Below are 26,868 nucleotides of genomic sequence, written 5' to 3'. Positions count from 1 at the left end.
AGACTCAGTATATATTTTCCTCACTCAGTCTAATCTCATTTATCGTCTGCAGAATTACAACAAGGATCTTAAATAAACTGCTCTTTACTTAAAACTGTTTACTTGGCTTCTCCAGTCTGTTCTGAGATTCTTCCAGCACTACCAGAATCCCTTTTTTCACCTCTATCTCTGAGAAACTTTTTTTTATCTCCACCCTCAGCAAATTTGCTTTCTCTTTCTATTCCAATCCTCCTTACTGCCTTAGATATGTTTATCCTTGCCAGTTTACTGGCTTTATGTTTGTCTTGCATTTCTTACTCGTCATCAACAACTTACTTAAAGTTCTAATAGCAAGAGCCGCCATACTATTTTTTCCATGTTGCTGGCATCTATCTCTTTATTTTTCATCTTTTTCTTCATCGTCCTTGGTCTCCCATTCCACATCTCTGTTTTACTACAACTCCCAAGATTACCTAACTTGATTTGTGTTCTTCCCATTATCTTCTCTCATGTAGCGCCACATTTTCATTTTGTAATAATTTTCTTTTTGCTAGTAAAAGCCACACTAATGTTTGCCTTTTATTTGTCATTGGCTCCCCTCTCCAGAACATCACACACTCTCTCTTATTCATGATAAGTTTCAATATAACCTCCTCTTTCTTTTTTGTGGTTTTGCCACTGTGTGTTCAGGATTTGCAATCCTTCTTGAAATATGGCATTTTTTGTCTCCTAATTTGCACCCTGTAAATACAATTTTTTTACCCTATCGTTGTATCAGCCCATTACTCCTGGCCCTTATGGATTGTTCATAAAATTTTCTCTATTAATAGTTTATGTTAGGCACCGCTGAAACATTGGAAATGCAATCTTCTGCACATATTTATTTCATTGTAAACATAAACATGTTTGGTAACATTTGTTGTCCTGGTCCCCTTCAATAAAAACATTACACCGAATAACATTTGACAACCTTTATTAAACTTCCATAAACATGATTGTTAACCAATACTCATTAATTTCAACCAAAACATAAGTGAAAATAACATCAGTGTAACATTAACATAGGACAGCGTAACCCGCTTATCCTGATCAGTAAGCAGCATCCATACCTCCACTCACTTACTTATTAAGCAGCGTACCACTCACTTCAGTTACCATTTACTGAATCACTGCCAACCAAATAAGCAGTTTAACTCTGCTTGTTTATTTACTTATCAAGCAGTGCAACTGCTCACTTGCCTTTCCTTATCAAGCAGTGCAACTGCTCACTTGCCTTTCCCAACTTACAAAAATTGAACATCCACCACCAGAGGGGGAACAGAAGAGGGCAAGCCTGCCCCTTTTCTCTGCCCTACGCACTGAAAATACCCGCAATCCCCACTAAAAGGGGAGGAAGGGCGGGTAGCAAGTTCATGCCAAAAATGTGACTCCTACTCCAGTTTCACTTGCCTAAACCCCTCTAAGCCCCTCCCTACCCTTACCTCATTTCCTGCCTAACATCCCTCATTCCTATTTAACCCTATCCTCCTCTTATCCTCCTAATTCCTACTACTCTATTTATGTAGCCCACATTGAAGATGTCTCTGGACAAATCGGTCTGTTCCACACCTCATTAGTTGGTATCACGGCTGAAAAGGGACACATACCATACCACACCATACCATACCACTAACAAGTTAAATAAATACAAATATATATATATATATATATATATATATATATCAAGAAAGAGACAAACACTATCATATCTTTATTTCTCATATCTATTTATATCGGGTCTATATTAGATCATTGAATGCTTAGGAAAAGTGAATGGTGATTTATTGACCCCATGTAAGCGAAAGCTTACAAACTCGAACACTTAGAACAGCGATTTTTTTCCAAGGGAAAAAAAAAACACTTAAAACATAACATAAAGTGGGGGGCTTTTCCACCCATCACCCCCTGACGTGGAGGCTGTGCCCCCCCACTTAAATATACCAACTCCAGGATTGCACTACAGTGACAAAATGGCAAAGTAACGGACGTGACCAAGCGATTTCTTTCCCAGGGACAGAATTAGCTTATATGCTGCTTCGTCATTGTGCCTTTTTGTCTTTTCAAGTTCGACCAAGATGCATTCGAAAGAGGGCATCTTCGGTCATCTAATAGTAGCCCTTTATATCTATATCTATACATGTATATAGATATAACCTGGAATTCGTTGTGTACACTGTTCTGAGTAACAGACAACACAAGCATAACTCTGACCTAATTTTAGTTTTCCTACTGATTTTCTTGCTGCTTTAAATATTGAAGGGCAGTCACAAAATTTACCACAAAGTGTAGATAATATGTACACCTAGTGCAATCTTTTCTTTCTGAGTGACTAGAAAGCACAAAAATGTGGTAAGGATTTCTTTAATACAGATCATGTATACTTAGTGTACACTCAGCATAGGCATTAATGAATCTGGTCTATACATAGGTAGGTACATAAACAGACAGATACGCAAATATAGTATGTCAGTTTATGGCATTCTTACTTTATTATTATAATCAGTGTCCACCCAGCAATCAGGCTCTTCTCTTATGTATAGTGCCAAAGAGCCTCCTACTAAATGACATCACAGACTTTATTTCATTTTTCTTTACTTTGGTTGGGTAATAGTTACTTTAATATGTAGGGTGTTAATCAGCTTGGATCAGTATATGGGGATGCTGTAATGAGGGCAAACAACTCATGGCACCAGCCTGCAGGTACTGGTTTAGAGAGGAAACAAGTCATTCCTGTTGAAGTAAAATATTACTATATTTTTATTTTCCTTTCACTGAGTTGAGTATATTGCAGAAGATAATTAAAATGAAGAATTTAAAAAAGAGCGTTGGTTCAAATTGTTTTAAACCATTATGCTGTGTAATGAAAAACTGTGATAACGTACAAGTTACCAACATCACATTTTGTTTGCAGTTACTGTAGGAGGAAGTTCCTTTTCTCAGGAATTTTTTGACTTTGGAGTTGACTAAAGAAGTGCACAATAAATGCATTCTACTTCTTCTTCACAGGGGTGTAAGGAACCATTCTGCCACAGAAATTCACAATGCAAATTTCAATTTGTATATTTGCTTTTACTTAAAAGATGACTCTGAACAAATTAACTGTGAATATATCTCCTGTAAATAGAGTGGTCTGGTGGGATAAAACATTAAGGAGACATTTGAATATCAGAACTGCCTTACTTTGGTGGGAAATGAAAACTGCACTCTATGCCTATACAAATTAAATGAAATGAAAGCACATAGACTAGACTATAGGAGTAAAGTATGGTCTACGGTCAGAAAAAAGATGTAGAAACCATGGATAAGTGACAGATTCCAGCATTAAGCCATGGATCAGTAGCAGATTTCAGCATTTAGGTCCAGAACTGTGGTAAGTACGTGTGTGTGATGCTTAGCAATGAACTCGCTAACTAGTATTCATTAAACAGCTCTGCATGTTGTGAACAATTTCAAACAAGTTTAAGTGGCATAATATCCTCAAAAAGGCAAAAGTAGGAGAAACACATGGTAATAAAGCAATTAAACATGGTGGAATAATTCAGGAATATTGAAAATGTTGTGTACACACCACACTACAGAGGAAGAGGTTGGTGAAGAAGAAGTGGGATTGTCAGAGAGATGAAGGAAGTAGACAGGAGTATAAGGAGATGAGGTGCATGGCAAACAGAGAGGTGGCGAAGGCTAAGGATAAGGCGTATGAAGAGTTGTATGAAAGGTTGGACACTAAGGAGGGAGAAAAGGACCTCTACCGATTGGCTAGACAGAGAGACCGAGCTAGTAAAGATATGCAGCAGGTAAGAGTGATAAAGGATAATGAGGGAAACGTACTCACATGTGAGGAGAGCATGTTGAGCAGATGAAAAGAGTACTTTGAAGGGTTGATGAATGAAGAGAATGAAAGGGAGAGAAGGTTGGATGATGTGTGGATAGTGAATCATGAAGTGCAGTGGATTAGCAAGGAGGAAGTACGGATAGCTATGAAGATGATGAAGAATGGATAGGCTGTTGGTCCAGATGACATACCTGTTGAAGCATGGAGGTGTTTAGGTGAAATGGCAGTAGAGTTTTTAACTAGATTGTTTAATGAAATCTTGGAAAGTGAGAAGATGCCTGAGGAATGGAGAAAAAGTGTTTTGATACCAATTTTTAAGAATAAGGGTGATGTGCAGAGCTGTAGTAACTACAGAGGGATTAAATTGATCAGTCACAGCATGAAGTTATGGGAAAGAGTAGTGGAAGCTAGGTTAAGAAGGCAGGTGATGATTAGTGATCAGCAATATGGTTTCATGCCAGGAAAGAGCACTACAAATGTGATGTTTGCTCTGAGAGTGTTGATGGAGAAGTACAGAGAAGGTCAGAAGGAGTTGCATTGTGTCTTTGTGGACTTAGAGAAAGCATATGACAGGGTGCCTAGAGAGGAGCTGTAGTATTGTATGAGGAAGTCAGGAGTGTCAGAGAAGTATGTAAGAATGGTACAGGATATGTACAAGGGTAGTCTGACAGCGGTGAGGTCTGCGGTGGGAGTGACGGATGTGTTTAAGGTGGAGGTGGGATTACATCAAGGATCATCTCTGAGCACTTTCTTATTTGCAATGGTGATGGACAGGTTGACAGACAATATCAGACAGGAGCCCCCATGAACTATGATGTTTGCAGATGACATTGTGATCTGTAGTGAGAGTAGGGAACAGGTGGAGGAGACCCTGGAGCAGTGGAGATATGCTCTAGAGAGAAGAGGAATGAAGGTCAGCAGGACTAAGACAGAATATATGTGTGTAAATGAGAGGGAGGATAGAGGAATGGTGAGGATGCAGGGAGTAGAGGTGGTGAAGTTGGATGGGTATAAATACTTGGGATCAACAGTTGAGAGTAATGGTGAGTATGGAAGAAAGGTGAAGAAGAGAGTACAGGCAGGATGGAGTGGGTGGAGAAGAGTGTCAGGAGTGATTTATGACAGACAGGTACCAGTAAGAGTGAAAGGGAAGGTCTACAAGAGGGTACTGAAACCAGCTATGTTATATGGGTTGGAAACAGTGGCATTGACGAAAAGGCAGGAGTCAGAGCTGGACGTGGCAGAGTTAAAGATGTTAAGATTTGCACTGGGTGTGACGAGGGTGGACAGGATTAGGAATAAGTATATTAGAGGGTCAGCCCAGGTTGGAAGGTTTGGAGGCAAAGCCAGAGAGGCAAGATTACATTTGTTTGGACATGGGCTAAGGAGGGACACAGAGTATATTGGGAAAAAGATGCTAAGGATGAAGCTGCCAGGTAACAGGAAAAGAGGAAGGCCTAAGATAAGGTTTATGGATGTGGTGAGAGAAGACATGCAGGTAGTTGGTGTGACAGAGCAGGATGCAGAGGACAGGAAGAAATGGAAACAGATGATCCACTGTGGCGACCCCTAACGGGAGCAGCTGAAAGAAGAAGAAGTGTACACACCACACTCTATTTTGGCATCGGTTCCAATACTCTTTGGAATACGTCCACAAACACAGTTAGTAGGAAATGTTAGGGGTTACTGCTGCTATCATTAACCTGCATGTGCAACAGGCATTATTAGAACATGTTGCTGCTGGACATTGGCTTTGAAGGAAAAGAGTGTTCAGAACATGTTTGACTTTTATCATGGTCTTTACAATGCAAAGATTGTAGAGTGCTGCAGGATGGACAGGGATACCTTAGAGGAAATATGCAACCTCTACACCCTCACTTGAGGCTCAGGGGAAATCATGGAGAACCCATCCCAGTGGAAACCAAGGTATTTGTAGTATTATGTATACTAGCTATAGGCACTTTTCAGAGACCCACTAGTGATATATTAGAGGTGTCACGAGTCTCAGCCTCAAGAAAATTACATCAATTTCTAAATGCAATGCAACAATGTGTAAGGGATCATAAATGGTTTCCACATACCCCAGAGGAGACAGCTACAAACATGCAACATTTCTATGGTATACACAATTCCCTGAGATTCTGTGGGTGATACATTGCACACATATCAAAATAAAAGCCCCACCTGATGAATATGGAAGAAGGTACATCAACAGGAAAGGATATGACTCTATCAACTATCAGATGGTCTGTAATGCCCAATGGACCATTTACAATGTGTATGAAGGTAAACCTGGCAGTTTTCACAACTTACACATATGGCACACCTGTGACATGCATGTAAGATTTGTTAGGGATGACTTTCCACAAGGGCATATAGTGGGGGATGCAGTTTATGCACTGGAGCCTTAGCTCATAATACCCATGAAAACTCATACAAACCCACTGAGAAAGGAAACAATGATGCATCCACACAAATAAGGAGTATTATTGAGCATGTACCTGGATTGCTCAAATCAAAGTTCTTGACACATCTGGTGGTGTGCTGCAGTATGACTCAGCCACCTCAGGCAAAATACTCACAGTGTATGCCATGTTGCACAATATAATTCTCAATTAACAGCTGCTACAAGGACAACAAGTCCAAGGACCATAGTTCCCAGCAACACAAACAGAGCCAGTAGAACCAGCAAACAAAGTTGAGGAGACTGAGGAAAACCAGCAGCCATGGATGATCCTGGTAGCCATAGACATGCACCATATGCTATGGCCCTATCTAAGAGGTAGGGGGTAGTGCACACACTCACTACCTAAATGAAAAACCTAGAAACTAAGCAAATAAAAACAATAACAGTGATGCATGTAAAATTAGCAACCTTTACCTACCCATGTGCTGACAGTGTCCTGTCAGCATCACACAAAATCAGCCCCAGAATATACAACTTGTAGCAGCAGCTTTAACAAACATAAGTGATGAACCTGTAAAGAAGAGATATAAATGATTACCCTCACATGCAGGTATCGTACATCAGTAGCATAACACATGGCTCAACTGTACATGAGTGTCAGCAATAACTAATGCATGATAAATGCACCATAAATAATAATCTGCTCAATATTGTGCATCATGCATTAAAGTTGCCAATAGAGATACCCCATCAGTGACCAAAGCAATCTTAGCATCATTTGCACAAGTGGTGAGCAAGTACTAATTGCTAACTAGTAGCACTGAATTGCTAGAAATACTAGCACAAATACAATGAGGATCAACAACTGCATAACAATAATTTGAAGTACAGTAGGAAAAAATTATTGCAATATGTTTGATTAAAGCAAGCATTAACTATTGATTCTGTTCATCAAACCAATTAATCTTTAAGTCACAATGAAATATGCAAAGGGCAGGGCACAGTCATCATCACTTGCACAGAGTAGGAGAGGAAGTTTACAGGAAGGCTAGCCTGACACAGAAGAAGTGAGTGTATATGAGTGAGAAAGCAGCATTAACAATAAATGAAGTGTATGAAATGAAAATGTTATGATTTGGGATAAGCTTTCTTGATGTCATGCATATACAATATGCTTAACACAGTTTCTGGTCTAAAATGCAACCTTCACATTAATAATAGTCATGTAAAATGTTTGCGCATGTGTTTACAGCCTCAGAGAAATGTTGCTATAAAAGCACATAACATTAGATGAGGATACTTCAAACAATAAATGGTATACCATCTACACTAACACAAATAAACAAACTGCAGATATCACAAAATGTTTTCTGAAAGATAAGCCATCACAACTATTTAAATATAAATTGTAAAAAAATGTCACATACCTTCACAGCATTTGTATAAAAGTCCTAAAAACTAGTGCAATTGCAGCAGTGCCTCAAGCTGGTGAATTCAAGCAGTCCTCCTACTATGATACAAGTGCCTTAGCACCATGTTGTGCTTATATAGTACAGATGAATCCATCTGGACAATGTGAATATGTAAATCAGGTGTCAACTCATTATCTTTCATGAATCCCACTATATGGTCAAAATGGTGGGCAAGAAAAAATGGTGTGAGGACATTAACAATGCTATGCACGTGCCCTAGCAGTAAAAGAACAAGTACTGAGAAGTGAGTATAAGCAGTAGAACATGAATAATTAAGTATGCAACACTCCTGCCACTTTGATGTACACTTACAGAGGGTGTGTCAGGGAGAATATACTTACCAAAGAAAAAACAGTTACTGCTCACAAAACAAAGGAATGAATACATTTCTCTGTTGTATACATTTGTCCATACTGTGACCTGAGTTCTTAGGTTAACTATTGCAAATATGAAAAACAGGTGAATATCAATTGTGGAATAATTAATGACAACTTAGATAAAATAGATATATTGCTTAATAAATGTAAAAGTGTTATAAGGTCAAAGTATGAGTATACATGCTTCACTTTTTCTGCCTAATATTGCTCTATCTGTATGTGGCACATAATGTTAATCTTCCCAAGGTTCATGAGAATGCCATGAGTTTTAGGTTTAAATCTAGAGAGGGTGATGTCTCTATGAATCTAGAGATCATTAATATCTACATTTTCATTCAATAATACAACAGAGTTGAAATATCACACAATCACAATTTCTTTTTTTTTCTATTATTATTTTTTTTTCATCCTTTGTGCAGTATTTAGCATTGTGCATTACTATCAGTGGTCACTATCAGTGAATGATTGTTCACTTCCCAAAGCAAAAACTAAGAAATTCAATTTTGAATACCATCAGTAGTGTAAATCAGCCTGTTGCCACTGTTCTTCCATCAGCACTCTGGACAGTACTGAGTGAAGAAAATGCACCTGTCAATTACTTGTTGCTGTGGCTCAAGGTGTTAATGCAATAAGTTTGAAGAAACAGCAGAGGTAATACAGGTTTGAATCCAATGTACACATACTTTTAATGAGTGGGTCAGAATAAGTTGTGCCACTAATTTTTTATTAGTAACTGAACATGAAGTACAACTGCAAAAATTAAATATGCAATTCAACTCTGTGTAATGGTTGCAAAATAAGTCAACTATATTATGAGTAAAATATATTAAACATGCCAATGATCACAGTTAGTTTAAACTACGCTTTGCTATGTGCAGTCTGTACAATAGGTGCTGTAAAAATAAATGTGTAGGCCAGTATGCCATGTAATGTATATTAGTATAGCACATAATCCAGCATGCTTTACTCAGGTCATGCAACTCAATGCTTATTAAATTGATTTGTAGAAATAATGAATGACCTTTACATATAACTCCAGTAACATATCAAGTGAAAGTCACACACAGTCAGGTATGTCATAAGTAGATCTCCAATGATGTTGAAATTGTTACACCTCAACATACAAGTTAAAATGTTAGCTCTCCTGTGACATTACCAGTTAACAAGTAACATTTACCATTTTATTTTTGTCTATAGTCATGTATTCAATTCTCAGAGGGTATTATTCAAAGGTTTTATGTCCTGCTAATCCATTATATCCCAGTTCATACCATTTTACCTCTTACCAACACTGATTATAGCCACCATCATAGATTTGATATTGTCATATCACTAAGTCAGAAGATTGTATGAAGGAGTAACATTCACCATAAGAGAGAGGATGTTTAGTAGTGACAGTATATTCAATTCATATATCATCAACCAAAAACATTTGAGGAGTTTATAGTGGAACATATGTAAATACAGTGAGCAACACACATGGCCAAGTCTCACTGCCATATTTCACACATCCATTGTATTTTGAAGGAATCATGCTCAATGTTTCCACAAGGTCATTTTTGTGCTTTCAGTTGCACAAATGCAGCTGGCAAGGTGGTCTGACATTGAGCACAGGCTGGTATATAGCAGACCTGAACTGAGCCTCAATTCACTGTCATATTTATGTGTCCTTCAGAAGACAATTCAGGTGAAGGTGAGGGTGGTGCTTCATTTGCAACCAAAAGGTGGTATCGAGAGGAGTCCAGGACCATTGTGGCACTCCTTGTCAAGCACTATAGCTACAGGCTTCAGCAGGAGAACTACACCAGATCTCACAAGACTGAGGCTTGGAGTGGCTTGGCCAAGGCTGTTATCAGTACAACTGGCATTCCACACACTGGAGAACAGTGTTTTCACCACTATAGTGACAGAAAGAGGCACAATCAGGACCTCCTGAGCTGATGGAAAACAGAATTTAGAATTGCAATCATCCCTAGGTTGTTTAACTACTGTTATCCAAGATCAAGCAATGGAATTATTCATCATGCTTTTTGTTTTTCTGTTTCTTGGTCTCTACAGCTGCTGAGGACTTTGCTAGGAACAAAGAGACACATCACATCTGGAAAGATTGGCATGCTTCTGAGAGGCATGGGGTAAGTATGGTATGGATCAGGTATGATTGCAAGCAAAATCATAGTACATCTGTAAGGTAGTTAATCTTAAAATAATTCAGGGTATTAGTCCATACAAGCTTCAGACACACAAAACTGAGTAGGCATAACTTATCTTTAAATCAAGTATGCATGACTGCTCCAATAGCTCTTGATGATTGCATTTGGCAATCATCAACAACTATCAATCACTGCATTAGACAATAAGCTAATCATCTTAGCAGTGTGAAGGTTCAATTTCCAGCAGCAACAATTAGCTTTTATTGTCTATTACTGCAATATTAAATAACATTAAACATTCCATGTTTGTAATTGGATGCATTTATTTGGAATGCATATACTAGATATGCTATAGTCACCTAACTGTTTCCATATAATTTGCAATAATACTGAGACAGATGCATTTTATGATTCATTAAGACCATTACATCATATCTGGATGTAGCAAAGGTTAACATAGTTACCTGTTATATTTCCTTATATTTTGACATGTTAATTTGACATGACATTGATGCTATATGTTTTCTGTCACACAACCTTAAATCTCCCTTTTTTGTGTAGAAAAATTGCTGCTACAATACAAATCACCATCAACACAGGGGCTGAACAGACCACTGGGGATCAACTTGCTATACTTCCACAGTATCAGTTGTTGCCACCAAACCCTATTGTAGTGACTGTTCAAATTCCTCAAATTGTTGCAGCAAGTATACATTTATTTTGTAAAGATGCAAATAGTTGTGGTGCTCTCCCACCCCCATTGTGCACACTCCTTTATTATTTCCCCTGTGTCTTGCCCTCTGCTTATTCCATTTTCATCACTGTCCTATCAACCCCTTTTTCACAAATTGAATCTGGTCAAAAATAGAAAGCACACAATACACATGGTCAGAAATGGCCCCCAAAAATTCAGTTTTTGTACTCAGCATTTGTCCCATTTTTGCTAATGTGCACAGATGCCATTTCAAGTCATATGGCAAAAAAATGAAGATTTTACCTCTGACTGCAGTAGTATAGTTGCTTTTGAGCAAATATGCACACGTTTAAAATTAGACTTCTCCTATGGCACTTGCTGTTGATACAGTTGATAAAGTTAACTCTAGACTGTGACTTAGATAGGTAGGTGTTCAATTACAGCAGTGATTGTTACATATGTGCATGAATATGTGTGTCTGTGTGTGTGTGTGTGTGTGTGTGTGTGTGTGTGTGTGTGTGTGTGTGTGTGTGTGTGTGTGTGTGTCTGTTCTTCTCTCTTGTGCTAGGTATGGATGGCTTCACCCACAAATATTACGTGTAGCTTTACAGTGGAAGTGGGCTGTCCTACCACTTTCAGTCCCTTTTAACACACACATCACCCTAGCAAACCAATGCTGATGTCATGTTTTTAAATGTGCACTCACAGCTGTAAACAAATGTCTAGTGTAGTACTTGCAATTCATGCAATGTCCTTTAGCTTGTGATCTTAGTTAGTTAGTTAGTTCAAACCCAGACATTAATCCATAGACTTGGTTGTGTCACTGCATGTCTGAATTTACATGTTGGTAAGAACTGTATAAATGAACTGTAGACCTGCTGGCAAAAAAAACAAGTAAACCAGAAGCCAATAATTTAGCGCTTTCATCCACTGTTTAATACGTGAACTTCCTCAGAAACTTTTTCAAATGATTTCCAGTTCCTTAAATAACTTACTAAACAGGAAATTACATCATGACCATCAAACTGAAAAAATAACAAATGTGATTTTCTACAAAAATGAAGTATTGTCATAAAGATAACAAGTAAAAAAAAAAAAAAAAAATATATATATATATATATACAAATGAATGTATATACACATATATACACATACATATGTATAAATGCAAAAATACAGTCATAAAAATGCAGTGTAAATTCATGCTGTGTGAATAGCATAATAATCAACTTGAGCATATGAAATGCGTATCCAAAGACCTCTCCCACGTAGACTCAACAATCACATGCATACACACCCACACACACACACACATATGCACATATAGACATGTACCCCCCCACACACACACACACGCACACACACACACACACACGCACACATCACACACACAGACACGCACACATACACACACACACACACACACACACACACACACACACACACACACACACACACACACACACACAAACATAGAACCAAACGATCACTATGAAAATATAAATATATAAATATCATAAAAAATATATAACGATACAAAAATAATGATGATATATACACACAAGTACACACACCAAAATGTATATAATAGAATATATATAAAATGTAATATATGTATAAAACAAAAAAAAATGTATATATATGAATATATGTAAATCATATCATGTCTCTGAAGGGAATCAGAGTGATATGAACATGTATGTGTACACACATGTACACCTCACACAAAACACACATGGATCACATGCATATGGTCTCCAACACCTATCTATATTTCAAAAAACATTTTAAATTAATATAATCATTGAGGCCAGGCAACCTATCAGCCCCCAACAAAAGTTGCCACAATGTCTCCTTGCATTCTAAGACATTGTTTAAATCTCCTCCAAATTCACTACTGTTGATTTTTTCCAAAACTGAAAATTGAAATTTCTTGAAATCTCTACATGTTAAAGAATGTTTGGCCAAAGAATTAAACTGATCTTTGTTTTTTATAGCCAAATTGTGCTCGTAGATTCTTCTTTTTAGAAGCCTTTTAGTTTTTCCTATGTAATAATGCTCACATGAAATACAATTGGCGATGTAAACAACATAATCGGAATTACAATTGTAATAACTCTTAGACCAAATGGTGTAATTAAGAGATTTTATGAATACACTAGTACTATTACTAATGAATCTACACTGCCTACAGTTATTGCATGCATAAGTACCCCTCTTAATACTGGCTGCTCTTGTCATGTCCTGATACCTATAATGATCTATCTCCAGCATAGATTTTAAATTTTTAACTCTTTTGTAAGAAAAAGTGGGTTTCATCCCTAAAGTACCAACCAAATCTTTATTTCCTAATATCATTTTCCAATTGTTAACGATGATGTCCCTGATGAACCACATTTCATCAACAATCGGTAAAGGGAACGCTATGTGGTAACTACTGGTATTCTCTAAAACTTTGGAACCAGAACTTAAACCTATCTGACTAGAAAGAAGAATCGGTTTAGCAACCCCCTTCCTTAAAGAAATGACCTCTTTCTCTATTTTTTGAATCCAGTCTAATGCGTAACCTCTATACAAGAATAGTGACCTTAAAAATCCTACTTCACTTTGAAATACATCATCATCAGTGGTGAGCCTACTCAAACAAATTATTTGGCCCTTCACTTCTCCTTTTTTCATATGTGTAGGATGTAAACTGTCTTTGTGTAAATACTGGTTCGCAAAAACCTCTCTCCTATATATTTGACTGTTCAATGTGTTATTAACTGTATCTATACTAAAGAGGACATCAAGAAAGGGAATGCTATCCCCAAAACCACTCAATTTGAAGACCAAGAAGTCAGTACTGTAATTCAAATCTGTCACCAAGTCAGAAAATTCTTCAAAAGTGCCATTCCACAAAAAAAGTAAATCATCTATAAATCTAAAATATGCAAGTGCCCTATTGAAAAGATGATGTGTAACCAAAAATTTAAGCTCCCAATTTGCCATAACCAAATTGGCAAAAGCTGGTGCCACCCTTGCTCCCATTGCTACTCCTGAAATCTGTTGATAAATATGTTTACCAAATCTGAAGAAATTATTCTCTAGGACTATCTCCATTAGATCACAAATGGTGCTAACCTTGTGTTTCTCAACATCAGAATATAAAGTCAGGTATTCACTCAAATATTCTAATCCTTCTGTTTGCTTGATAGAAGTATATAAGGACTTGACGTCAAGAGTAGCAAAACTGACAGAACTAGATGAAACATCTATATTCCTTAGTTCTTCCAATAAATGCCAGGAATCTCTGATGTAAAATCTAGTTCTCTGTACAATAGGATTCAGAATATAGTCAAGCCAAATAGATATATTCTCAGTTTTGAAATGCTTTGCGGAAATAATAGGTCTAAAAGTTGGGTTATGCTGGTCAACATGTAATTTTGGAATGCCAAATAATGTAGCCAATTTTGGGTGTTCGACCAACAAATATTCATAACTCTGATGATCTAATTCTCCTTGGCTAAACATGTCAAACAACAGTGTATCAACTCGTTGAAAACTTTTTTTAACAACATTGACACTAGTCACTTTGTATGTCTCACTGTCACTTAACATGTCTATCATAGATTCATTATATTGAATGGTATCCATGACAACAATTTTACCCGCTTTGTCGGCCTTCATTGTTCTAATATCAGAATTTTTGCATAAATCTTGCAAAGCTCCCTTTTCAGAGGAACTTAGATTGTCATCACTTACATAACCTGTCATCCTGCGAAACTCATTTTCACATTGATTTTGAAACATTTGCAAAGTAGTATGCAGTGGGGGGTTAAAAGTACTAGCTTTTTTCAGCCCAGTCATGGAAGGAGTTTGAACAGTGACCAACACATCATGCATTATATACTGTAGGTTCAATTTTCTTAAATATAATCTAAAATCTATTAACAATCTACCAATATTCACTCTATTATTAGGTATAAATGAAAAACCTTTTTTCAAAACATTAACAGTTTCAGTGGATAAAGCAACTCCAGATAAATTAATAACATTGATGCTAAAATCTTCAGCTTGTCTTGTGGTATTCACTTGTATTTCCTCTGGTTGGGGTATCTCTCTCTCCTTTCCCCTTCCATTTGTTGTGGGATGTATTGTTCCACTTCTGAGTCTGTTTGTTGACTGGCACTGCCAGCGGAAAAGGGCCTTGGTTAGGTCCCTGCTTTCCATTAACAAGTATTTCAGCATAATTTCCATTAGACGAATTGCTAGAATATTGGTTGTTAAAGTCAGAAATGGCGCCGACTTCTCCATTAGATACACTATTGTGTCCAATATTCCTGTCAGAACCTCTAGAACCAACATCATTTGTTGTTGAAAATGCTATAGTATTTGTGGCTTCCTTAGCCCCACTGTTTAAAGCAGGACTTCCACTGTCACTGCTGTTGTGGATCTTAACAGAAGGGTCTTCTACCCTATCTTGTAATAAATATGCATGTTTGGCCTGATTAGCCAAAATGTCTCTTTTTAGTTTATGTTGTTTCCTAGTCACAATGGAAGCCCAGTGTCTGTCAGTCTTCGCTTCTACACCATTGTATAAAAGAATATAATCTTTAAAACATCCAAAGCATTTGATTTTCTCATCTAGTGATTTAATATTTTCCCTAATAGTCTCAAGTTCTTTCAAGTAGTGTTCAACCAAAAAACCCATCATGGTGATGCCAGTGTTGTTATAAAGCTCAATAATATGAAGAAATAACCAACCTCTCTCTCAAAGTTAACCAGCAGCCAGAATCCAACAAATAGTATAATAAAAAGAGCAGGTTAACACCACGATAAGTAAAAACGAACCTTTATTGACCAAAAATGAGCACTTTCGCGTGCCCACAGACTGCACGCTTCTTCAGATGGATATAACATCACAGTAAAGGCATTCTCTATATATACAAAAAGATTAATTGCTAAATATATTAATTCATCCAAATAGACAATAATCAATCAATTATGCTATTTATAATGCTCATTCATTTAAAGCAGTAAAGCCAAATATAACCATATGTGAAACGAAAAATGAAAATGAACATAGTTTTTATATCATGATATCATTCATTATGTTTCATTATAATTATTTCATCAGATAATGAGCAGGTGTCATAAAGATATATTAAAAGATATATTAAACAACTGTGAATCTATCTATAATTATTCAGACATAACGGACTTTCCATTGTTAATGAAAACCAGCAGAAATGCAACATATCCAGCTTTTTAAAATGTATAAACATATATAAACCAATTAGTAACAATGTAATATGCATAAATTAAGAACAGTAGTAGCATTAAAAAATAACAACTATAAGAAAATAGCAGCAATAAAGAAAAACTAGCAGCAATAAGAAAAAATGGCAGCAATGAAGAAAAAATAGCAGCAATAAGAAATGGCAGCAATCAAAAGTAGGCAACAACTAGAAAAATTAGCAGCAATGTGAAAGGAAATATATCCTAATTCATAATATGAATTTATTAGTATTATTAAAACAAATATATGTATATGTGTAAATGCCATTTACACAGATAAATAAATAAATACCAGTAAATGTCCAGAACAACTAAACATAATATGTAATTAAGATGTGAATTTAAAAGAAAATATATGTGTATACATATAATAAATATTAAACCAGTGACAAGATAATAATATTAAATTCATAAAGCTATTTTTAATTTTATTTTTACTGGCTATATAATTTATTTTATGGTCTATCGAGATGATTATCAATATAAGTAGCCTTTTATACAGGAACTATGATAATATTGGTCATCATGTAAAAAATGTAATAAAGTTAATATTTAAATATTTAAGTAATTACAGAGAGGATATATAATAAAATATATATATTTATAAATAAATAAGTAGAATAAATATATTAAAATCCAATAAAAATGTATAAAAATATATATGTATATTTATAAATTTATAAATTTATAGGAGCATTTATAGTATAAATTAGCCTAAAATAGTTGTTAAGAAATATAAACTGTTTAATTGATTCATATCTTATTATAATAAACCAAAAATGGATATGAATATATATATATATTTACTAGTGCAAATATATACATCAATTTATATATCTATTTTCATAAAATTAATGATATTTGCGCTTTTTCAAAGATGATCTGATGCTAATATAACTATTTAGGCCAGGAAATTGCTGTGCCCGAAATCTGAAAATCCAGTCAAGTTCTAAATTTTCCAAATTATTAAAATTATCCCCTCTTCTGTTATTACTTAATCTTTTTTGTATCACCCTGAACTTAAAATTATGTGTTGGAAATTCTATAATATGTTTTGAAAGAGCATTTTTTGTGTCTGCTTTCTTTATAGCATACAGATGCTCCTGTATTCTCTCCTTTAATTTCCTTGTTGTCATTCCAACATAAAATGCAGAACATTTTTCACATGTAGCCAAATATATTACATTATTGTCTTCAAAATTGGCAAAACATTTAAATTCAAAAATAAATAATAGTTCAGGATGTACAAAGTCTTTATCTGTTGAAATCCAATGACAAGAGCTACATTTTCCACATGGGTAAGTGCCCGTGGATGTCCTATAATGTGTCGTATTAATTAACCTCTCTTTACATAATACCCTTTTTAAATTTTTCATGTTTTTATAAGTAAAAGTAGGTCTTTCGCCTATTATTCTTTTAATTTCATCATTTGTAGTCAAAATAGACCAATGCTTACTAATAATACTTGTTAAATATTTGTTGTCACTAGTATAGCTAATAATGCATCTAACTTGTTTAGAATCTTGTCTTTCATATTGCCTTCCTTCTGATTTGGATCTATAGAACGCTTTTGTAACTTGTTTCGATCCATTAATAAAGTTCTCTTTTATAGTAGCCACTGTTCTTGGATTATAACCTCTATCTATAAATAAATGTTCTAGCTTATCAAATTCATCATTACGTTCCTCTTCATTTTGACATATTTTGTATAGCCTAGTAAATTGTCCTCTTACAATATTATTAAAAATAAATCTGGGATGCATACTTTCATGTTGTAATAATGTATTTTTCCAACATTTTTTTCTATAAAGGGAAGATGTTAATTTTCCTTTTCCATCCTTTTCAATATGTAAGTCTAAGAAATTAATATCAGAATATGAATGTTCAATTGAAAACCTTAAGAAATCAGTTGTTTTTTCTAAATCATTAATAAAAGTTCTCAATTCACTTGGACTTCCATCCCATATTAAAAGTATGTCATCTACAAATCTATAATATGCAATCACCTTACAATAATCAGAGTGTGTAAAAAGATTAGTAATTTCCCATTTATAGACTGCCAAATTCGCATAGGTATCAAGAGGGGTGCCCATGGCAACCCCCCACTGTTGAATATAAAAGTGGCCATTGAACATCATTACATTATTACTAAGAACTATATCAAGTAGAGCATTTATTAAAATCTGTTCATGATTATTATAGGAAGAAAGCCTATTCAATAAAAAACTTATTGCTTCAAGTCCAAAGGCATTGGGTATAGCTGTAAATAAACTTTGAACATCTAAAGTAACCAATAAATGCTTATCTTGAATTTGGCTTGATAAGTTATCTAAATTGTTTAGTAGCTGATAAGAGTCTTTTAGGATGGTCGGAATGCCATTGACCAAAGGTTTCAATTTCCTTTCAATAAAAATAGAAATATTTTCTGTAACCCATTGATTTCCAACTACTATGGGGTGTAGTGGTGGAGGCATAATACCTTTATGCATCTTGGGTAATCCCTTGATGTAAGGTATAGTTGGATGTTCAATAAATAAAAACTTATAAAAATCATAACTAACTTGTCTTGTTAGCAATAAATCATAGATATTCTGATGGACTTCATATATTAATTTATCTACCACTTTAGTATCTATTCGTTTATAAGTATTGTCATCTTGCAATAGAAGTCCCATGTAGTTCATATAATCTTTTAAGTTCAAAATAACCATCCCTCCCCCTTTGTCAGCAGGTCTTATTACAATTTCTGAATTATTGGCTAATACATTCAATGCAGTTCTTTCATCTTTTGATATATTATGAAACAATGATAAAGATCCTTTTTTATATTCAGAATAATGTTTATATGAATCATTTTCACATGCCTTTAAAAAGCAGTCTAAACAAGGATGCAAAGCAGGCGTGAATACGCTTTTTCTTTTAAAACATTCAATAAGTTTGGTACTTAGTTCATCACCAAAAGTTACACAATTAGGGAACTTGGCTGTCCTTAAGCCCTGAGGCACAATTTTCCTATTTATACATTCACTCAAATAGGATACCTCTAGCTCTAACGTGACAAACCTGAAAACCATTTTTTCTAGGTCATATATGCTCTTTTTACAGTTAATAGTGTCAGTATAAGCACTATCATTTATCAACTTACTTGCTGCTGAATCAGATGCTTGAACTTGGACATCAGCAAACGGATTATTGAAAGATTTGCAAATGTAATCCCACACATTACTTTCATTTATTCCCTTGTTTGTGGTGTTCAACACCGTCATCGATGCTTTAGCTAAACAACTTATGCATGTGATCCATGTGTGTTTTGTGTGAGGTGTACATGTGTGCACACATACATGTTCATATCACTCTGATTCCCTTCAGAGACATGATACGATTTACATATATTCATTTATATACATATTTTTTTGTTTTATACATATATTACATTTTATATATATTATATTATATACATTTTGGTGTGTGTACTTGTGTGTATATATCATCATTATTTTTATATTGTCATATATATTTTTTATGATATTTATGTATATTTTTTTCACGTGTATTTTATATTTTCATAGTGATCGTTTGGTTCTATGTTTGTGTGTGTCTGTGTGTGTGTGTGTGTGTGTGTGTGTGTGTGTGTGTGTGTGTGTGTGTGTGTGTGTGTGTGTGTGTGTGTGTGCGTGTGTGTGCGTGTGTGTGTGTGCGTGCGTGTGTGGGGGGGTACATGTTTATATGTGTGTGTGTGTGTGTGTGTGTGTGTGTGTGTGTGTGTGTGTGTGTGTGTGTGTATGCATGTGATTGTTGTGTCTATGTGGGAGAGGTCTTTGGATATGCATTTCATATGCTCAAGTTGATTATTATGCTATTCACACAGCATGAATTTACACTGCATTTTTATGACTGTATTTTTGCATTTATACATATGTATGTGTATATATGTGTATATACATTCATTTGTATATATATATATATATATATATTTTTTTTTTTTTTATTTGTTATCATTATGACAATACTTCATTTTTGTAGAAAATCACATTTGTTATTTTTTCGGTTTGATGGTCATGATGTCATTTCCTGTTTAGTAAGTTATTTAAGGAACTGGAAATCATTTGAAAATGTTTCTGTGGAAGTTCACGTATTAAACAGTGGATGAAAGCGCTAAATTTTTGGCTTCTGGTTTATTTGTTTTTTTTGCCAGCAGGTCTGCAGTTCATTTTTTCGTTTTGTTTGGTTGTCAGCATTTTTTGAGGTTCATGGTCCAGCTGGTGAATCACCATGGCAGCTGAGAGTGCCAATTTAAGCAGTCAAGACAGTCTTTTGGACTTGACTGTGTATCCAGTTCCTGCCAGTGGCTCTAGTCCTGCCAGTGGCTCTAGTCCTGCCAAGGTTGTGGGAGAGAAAACACAAGAAGAGCTTATCGCTTTTATTGTTCAAACAGTCAAAGACACTTTTGTTTCCACCATGTTCAAGGAACATTCTAAGTCGGATATCGCTAGTGATTCTGCAAGCAGTGTGGCTGGTTCTGTCAAAGGCACTAATGAGAAGTATTTAACAGCTACAGTTTTAGATTTACCGCCAGATGACACAGGAAGTGACATCACAGCTAGTACTAGCTGTTTAGCTAAAGCATCGATGACGGTGTTGAACACCACAAACAAGGGAATAAACGAAAGTAATGTGTGGGATTACATTTGCAAATCTTTCAATAATCCGTTTGCTGATGTCCAAGTTCAAGCATCTGATTCAGCAGCAAGTAAGTCGATAAATTATAGTGCTTATACTGTCACTATTAACTGTAAAAAGAGCATATATGACCTAGAAAAAATGTTTTTCAGGTTTGTCACGTTAGAGCTAGAGGTATCCTATTTGAGTGAATGTATAAATAGGAAAATTGTGCCTCAGGGCTTAAGGACAGCCAAGTTCCCTAATTGTGTAACTTTGGTGATGAACTGAGTACCAAACTTATTGAGCTTTATAACAATACTGACATCACCATGATGGGTTTTTTGGTTGAACACTACTTGAAAGAACTTGAGACTACTAGGGAAAATATTAAATCAGTAGATGAGAAAATCAAATGCTTTGGATGTTTTAAAGATTATATTCTTTTATACAACGGTGTAGAAGCAAAGGCTGACAGGCACGGCTTCCATTGTGACTAGGAAACAACATAAACTAAAAAGAGACATTTTGGCTTATCAGGCCAAACATGCATATTTATTACAAGATGGGTAGAAGACCCTTCTGTTAAGATCCACAACAGCAGTGACAGTGGAAGTCCTGCTTTAAACAGTGGGGCTAAGGAAACCACAAATACTATAGCATTTTCAACAACAAATGATGTTGGTTCTAGAGGTTCTGACAGGAATATTGGACACAATAGTGTATCTAATGGAGAAATCGGCGCCATTTCTGACTTTAACAACCAACATTCTAGCAATTCGTCTAATGGAAATTATGCTGAAATACTTGTTAATGGAAAGCAGGGACCTAACCAAGGCCCTTTTCCGCTGGCAGTGCCAGTCAACAAACAAACTCAGAAGTGGAACAATACATCCCACAACAAATGGAAGGGGAAAGGGAGAGGGAGATACCCCAACCAGAGGAAATACAAGTGAATACCACAAGACAAGCTGAAGATTTTAGCATCAATGTTATTAATTTATCTGGAGTTGCTTTATCCACTGAAACTGTTAATGTTTTGAAAAAAATTTTTTCATTTATACCTAATAATAGAGTGAATATTGGTAGATTGTTAATAGATTTTAGATTATATTTAAGAAAATTGAACCTACAGTATATAATGCATGATGTGTTGGTCACTGTTCAAACTCCTTCCATGACTGGGCCAAAAAAAGCTAGTACTTTTAACCCCCCACTGCATACTACTTTGCAAATGTTTCAAAATCAATGTGAAAATGAGTTTCGCAGGATGACAGGTTATGTAAGTGATGACAATCTAAGTTCCTCTGAAAAGGGAGCTTTGCAAGATTTATGCAAAAATTCTGATATTAGAACAATGAAGGCCAACAAAGGGGGTAAAATTGTGGTCATGGATACCATTCAATATAATGAATCTATGATAGACATGGTAAGTGACAGTGAGACATACAAAGTGACTAGTGTCAATGTTGTTAAAAAAAGTTTTCAACGAGTTGATACACTGTTGTTTGACATATTTAGCCAAGGAGAATTAGATCATCAGAGTTATGAATATTTGTTGGTCGAACACCCAAAATTGGCTACATTATTTGGCATTCCAAAATTACATGTTGACCAGCATAACCCACCTTTTAGACCTATTATTTCCGCAAAGCATTCCAAAGCTGAGAATATACCTGTTTGGCTTGACTATATTCTGAATCCTATTGTACAGAGAACTAGATTTAACATCAGAGATTCCTGGCATTTATTGGAAGAACTAAGGAATATAGATGTTTCATCTAGTTCTGTCAGTTTTGCTATTCTTGACGTCAAGTCCTTATATACTGCTATCAAGCAAACAGAAGGATTAGAATATTTGAGTGAATACCTGACTTTATATTCTGATGTTGAGAAACACAAGGTTAGCACCATTTGTGATCTAATGGAGATAGTCCTAGAGAATAATTTCTTCAGATTTGGTAAACATATTTATCAACAGATTTCAGGAGGAGCAATGGGAGCGAGGGTGGCACCAGCTTTTGCCAATTTGGTTATGGCAAATTGGGAGCTTAAATTTTTGGTTAAACATCATCTTTTCAATAGGGCACTTGCATATTTTAGATTTATAGATGATTTACTTTTTTTATGGAATGGCACTTTTGAAGAATTTTCTGACTTGGTGACAGATTTGAACTACAGTACTGACTTCTTGGTCTTCAAATTGAGTGGTTTTGGGGATAACATTCCCTTTCTTGATGTCCTCCTTAGTATAGATACAGTTAATAACACATTGAACAGTCAAATATATAGAAAAGAGGTTTTTGTGAACCAGTATTTACACAAGGACAGTTTACATCCTCCACATATGAAAAAAGGAGTAGTGAAGGGCCAAATAATTCGTTTGAGTAGGCTCACCACTGATGATGATGTATTTCAAAGTGAAGTAGGATTTTTAAGGTCACTATTCTTGTATAGAGGTTACGCATTAGACTGGATTCAAAAAAGAGAGAAAGAGGTCATTTCTTTAAGGAAGGGGGTTGCTAAACCAATTCTTCTTTCTAGTCAGATATGTTTAAGTTCTGGTTCCAAAGTTTTAGAGAATACCAGTAGTTACCACCTAGCGTTCCCTTTACCGATTGTTGACGAAATGTGGTTCATCAGTGTCATCATCGTTAACAATTGGAAAATGATATTAGGAAATAAAGATTTGGTTAGTACTTTAGGGATGAAACCCACTCGTACTTACAAAAGAGTTAAAAATTTAAAATCTATGCTGGAGATAGATCATTATAGGTATCAGGACATAACAAGAGCAGCCAGTATTAAGAGGGGTACTTATGCATGCAATAACTGTAGGTAGTATAGATTCATTAGTAATATTACTAGTGTATTCATAAAATCTCTTAATTACACCATTTGGTCTAAGAGTTATTACAATTGTAATTCCGATTATGTTGTTTACATCGCCAATTGTGTTTCATGTGAGCATTATTACATAGGAAAAACTAAAAGGCTTCTAAAAAGAAGAATCTACGAGCACAATTTGGCTATAAAAAACAAAGATCAGTTTAATTCTTTGGCCAAACATTCTTTAACATGTAGAGATTTCCAGAAATTTCAATTTTCAGTTTTGGAAAAAATCAACAGTAGTGAATTTGGAGGAGATTTAAACAATGTCTTAGAATGCAAGGAGACATTGTGGCAACTTTTGTTGGGGGCTGATAGGTTGCCTGGCCTCAATGATTATATTAATTTAAAATGTTTTTTGAAATATAGATAGGTGTTTGAGACCATATGCATGTGATCCATGTGTGTTTTGTGTGAGGTGTACATGTGTGTACACATACATGTTCATATCACTCTGATTCCTTTCAGAGACATGATATGATTTACATATATTCATATATATACATATTTTTTTGTTTTATACATATATTACATTTTATATATATTATATTATATACATTTTGGTGTGTGTACTTGTGTGTATATATCATCATTATTTTTATATCGTCATATATTTTTTATGATATTTATATATATTTTTTTTTTCACATGTATATTTTATATTTTCATAGTGATCATTTGGTTCTATGTTTGTGTGTGTGTGTGTGTGTGTGTGTGTGTGTGTGTGTGTGTGTGTGTGTATGTGTGTGCGTGTGTGTGTGTGTGTGTGTGTGTGTGTGTGTGTGTGTGTGTGTGTGTGTGTGTGTGTGTGTGTGTGTGTGTGTGTGGGTGTGTGTGTGTATGTGTGTGTGTGTGTGTGGGGGTACATGTTTATATGTGCATATGTGTGTGTGTGTGTGTGTGTGTGTGTGTGTGTGGGGGGGGGGGTGGGGGTGTGTATGCATGTGATTGTTGTGTCTATGTGGGAGAGGTCTTTGGATACGCATTTCATATGCTCAAGTTGATTATTATGCTATTCACACAGCATGAATTTACACTGCATTTTTATGACTGTATTTTTGCATTTATACATATGTATGTGTATATATGTGTATATACATTCATTTGTATATATATATATATATATATATATATATATATATATATATATATATATATATATATATATATATATATATTTTTTTTTTTTATTTGTTATCATTATGACAATACTTCATTTTAGTAGAAAATCAAATTTGTTATTTTTTCAGTTTGATGGTCATGATATAATTTCCTGTTTAGTAAGTTATTTAAGGAACTGGAAATCATTTGAAAATGTTTCTGAGGAAGTTCACGTATTAAACAGTAGATGAAAGCGCAAAATTTTTGGCTTCTGGTTTACTTGTTTTTTTTTTTTGCCAGCAGGTCTGTAGTTCATTTTTTCGTTTTGTTTGGTTGTAAGAACTGTATAACTTACATGTCTGATGTGTAGACATATTGGGTCCTTTCAATATTTACTATCCATTTTAGCATAGACAACTGCTCTGATAAACTCTGATGAGCAAATTTGTTGAAATATGAGTTATCTTAACTCCAGTAAGTCTTCTACTGTGGGTTCAGGGAATGAGACAATATTCTGTAGCTGCTTAGAAAGCTATATGTTTGAATCTGGTCTTATCTACATATTGTGCATGTGTGTGCTTTTACAGTCACAGAAATTATTGCATTATGCAGCCCATGTGGTTCTATACACCTACCATAATGTATGGTTTTATGACAAAGAGACAGACCACAACATTCTTTTAATCAATGTAAGGGTACACATATGTCTTGCAGCACTAAGATGATGTAATGCCTTCAGATAGACCCTGTCACACATTTGCAGTAGAGGAAATGTATTATATCACAGATTACACTATCACAAATGCATTTTTCTCTTCTCTTTCCTGTTTAGACACCATGTGGTACATTGGGCCACAAGCACCTTTCAGCACTCATTGTTTCTGTAGCAGTTACAGGTCTTACAGACTCAAGATGCTAGCTCAAAGCCCAACCCCCCTTGGAGGGTGCATCACACACACTGGCATGCACACACTCACGTCTAGGGCCAATTTAGAGTGTCCAGTCCACCTACTGCATGTCTTTGGAATGTGGGAGAAAACTGGAGCACCTGGATGAAATCCACAGGAATTCAAAGAAGATGTGCAGACTCTGCACAGAAGGCACCCTAGCTGAGAATCGAACTGGAGAACATCTTGCTGTGAAGTGACACTGCTAATGACTACACCACTGCACTGCCCACAAATGCATCATACTCAGATAACTATACCCTGGCATTTCATACATTTCCCCTGTAGCTGATGTCATAATACCATAATGCTGGCATGTAATTTTGTTTTGCCTAAGTCTAGTCTGGACTACTTATCCATTTGTCTTATTCACATAAATACATCCTGTACATAGTGATATATATATATATATATATATATATATATATATATATATATATATATATATACATAATAACATCCATGCACACAAAATCCATTTGTCAAGGGACAGAGTACACAAGTTGCACTTTGACTTACAGCAGTGGCCAAAAAAATAAGGCCACTTCAATTTTTTGACCAATATTGCCTGAGTTATGAAATGAGGTAATGCCAACCCAGCTATCTGAAATTTTGTAAATAATTATATGTCATTTGTGAATATCAATATGATTCATATAATATGCTTGTGTTACAACTGTATTAGAATGTATGTTATGTGCATATCAAACTGCTGGTACAGAAGTGTATGTTGAAAAAGGTTTGCAAAGTACAGAGCTTAAAAATGTAAACACAGTGTACCCTGCTGGAAAAGAACAGAAATGTACATACACTATTCTAACTGTTTAATTGTATATATTTTAACAATGGAAACCGGAACACAGAAGGTTAACTTCAGAAAAAGAGCTGAAATTAAATTACTTTATGGCCAGGCCATAAAAAAAATGTTATTTTTCTGATTCAGCACAGCAACAGACACAATGTCTGTGCTGAGAAGTTTTCTGAATTGCCTCGGAAGTGTTTTATTGTTTTATAACTTCCAGGATCTGCAAAGATCTGAGAA

Source organism: Protopterus annectens, chromosome 2.part0 (genome assembly GCF_019279795.1).
Source record: "Protopterus annectens isolate FY-2018-M chromosome 2.part0, PAN1.0, whole genome shotgun sequence".
NCBI classification, from domain to species: Eukaryota; Metazoa; Chordata; order Ceratodontiformes; family Protopteridae; genus Protopterus; species Protopterus annectens.
Note: the sequence above shows the minus strand (reverse complement) of the source record.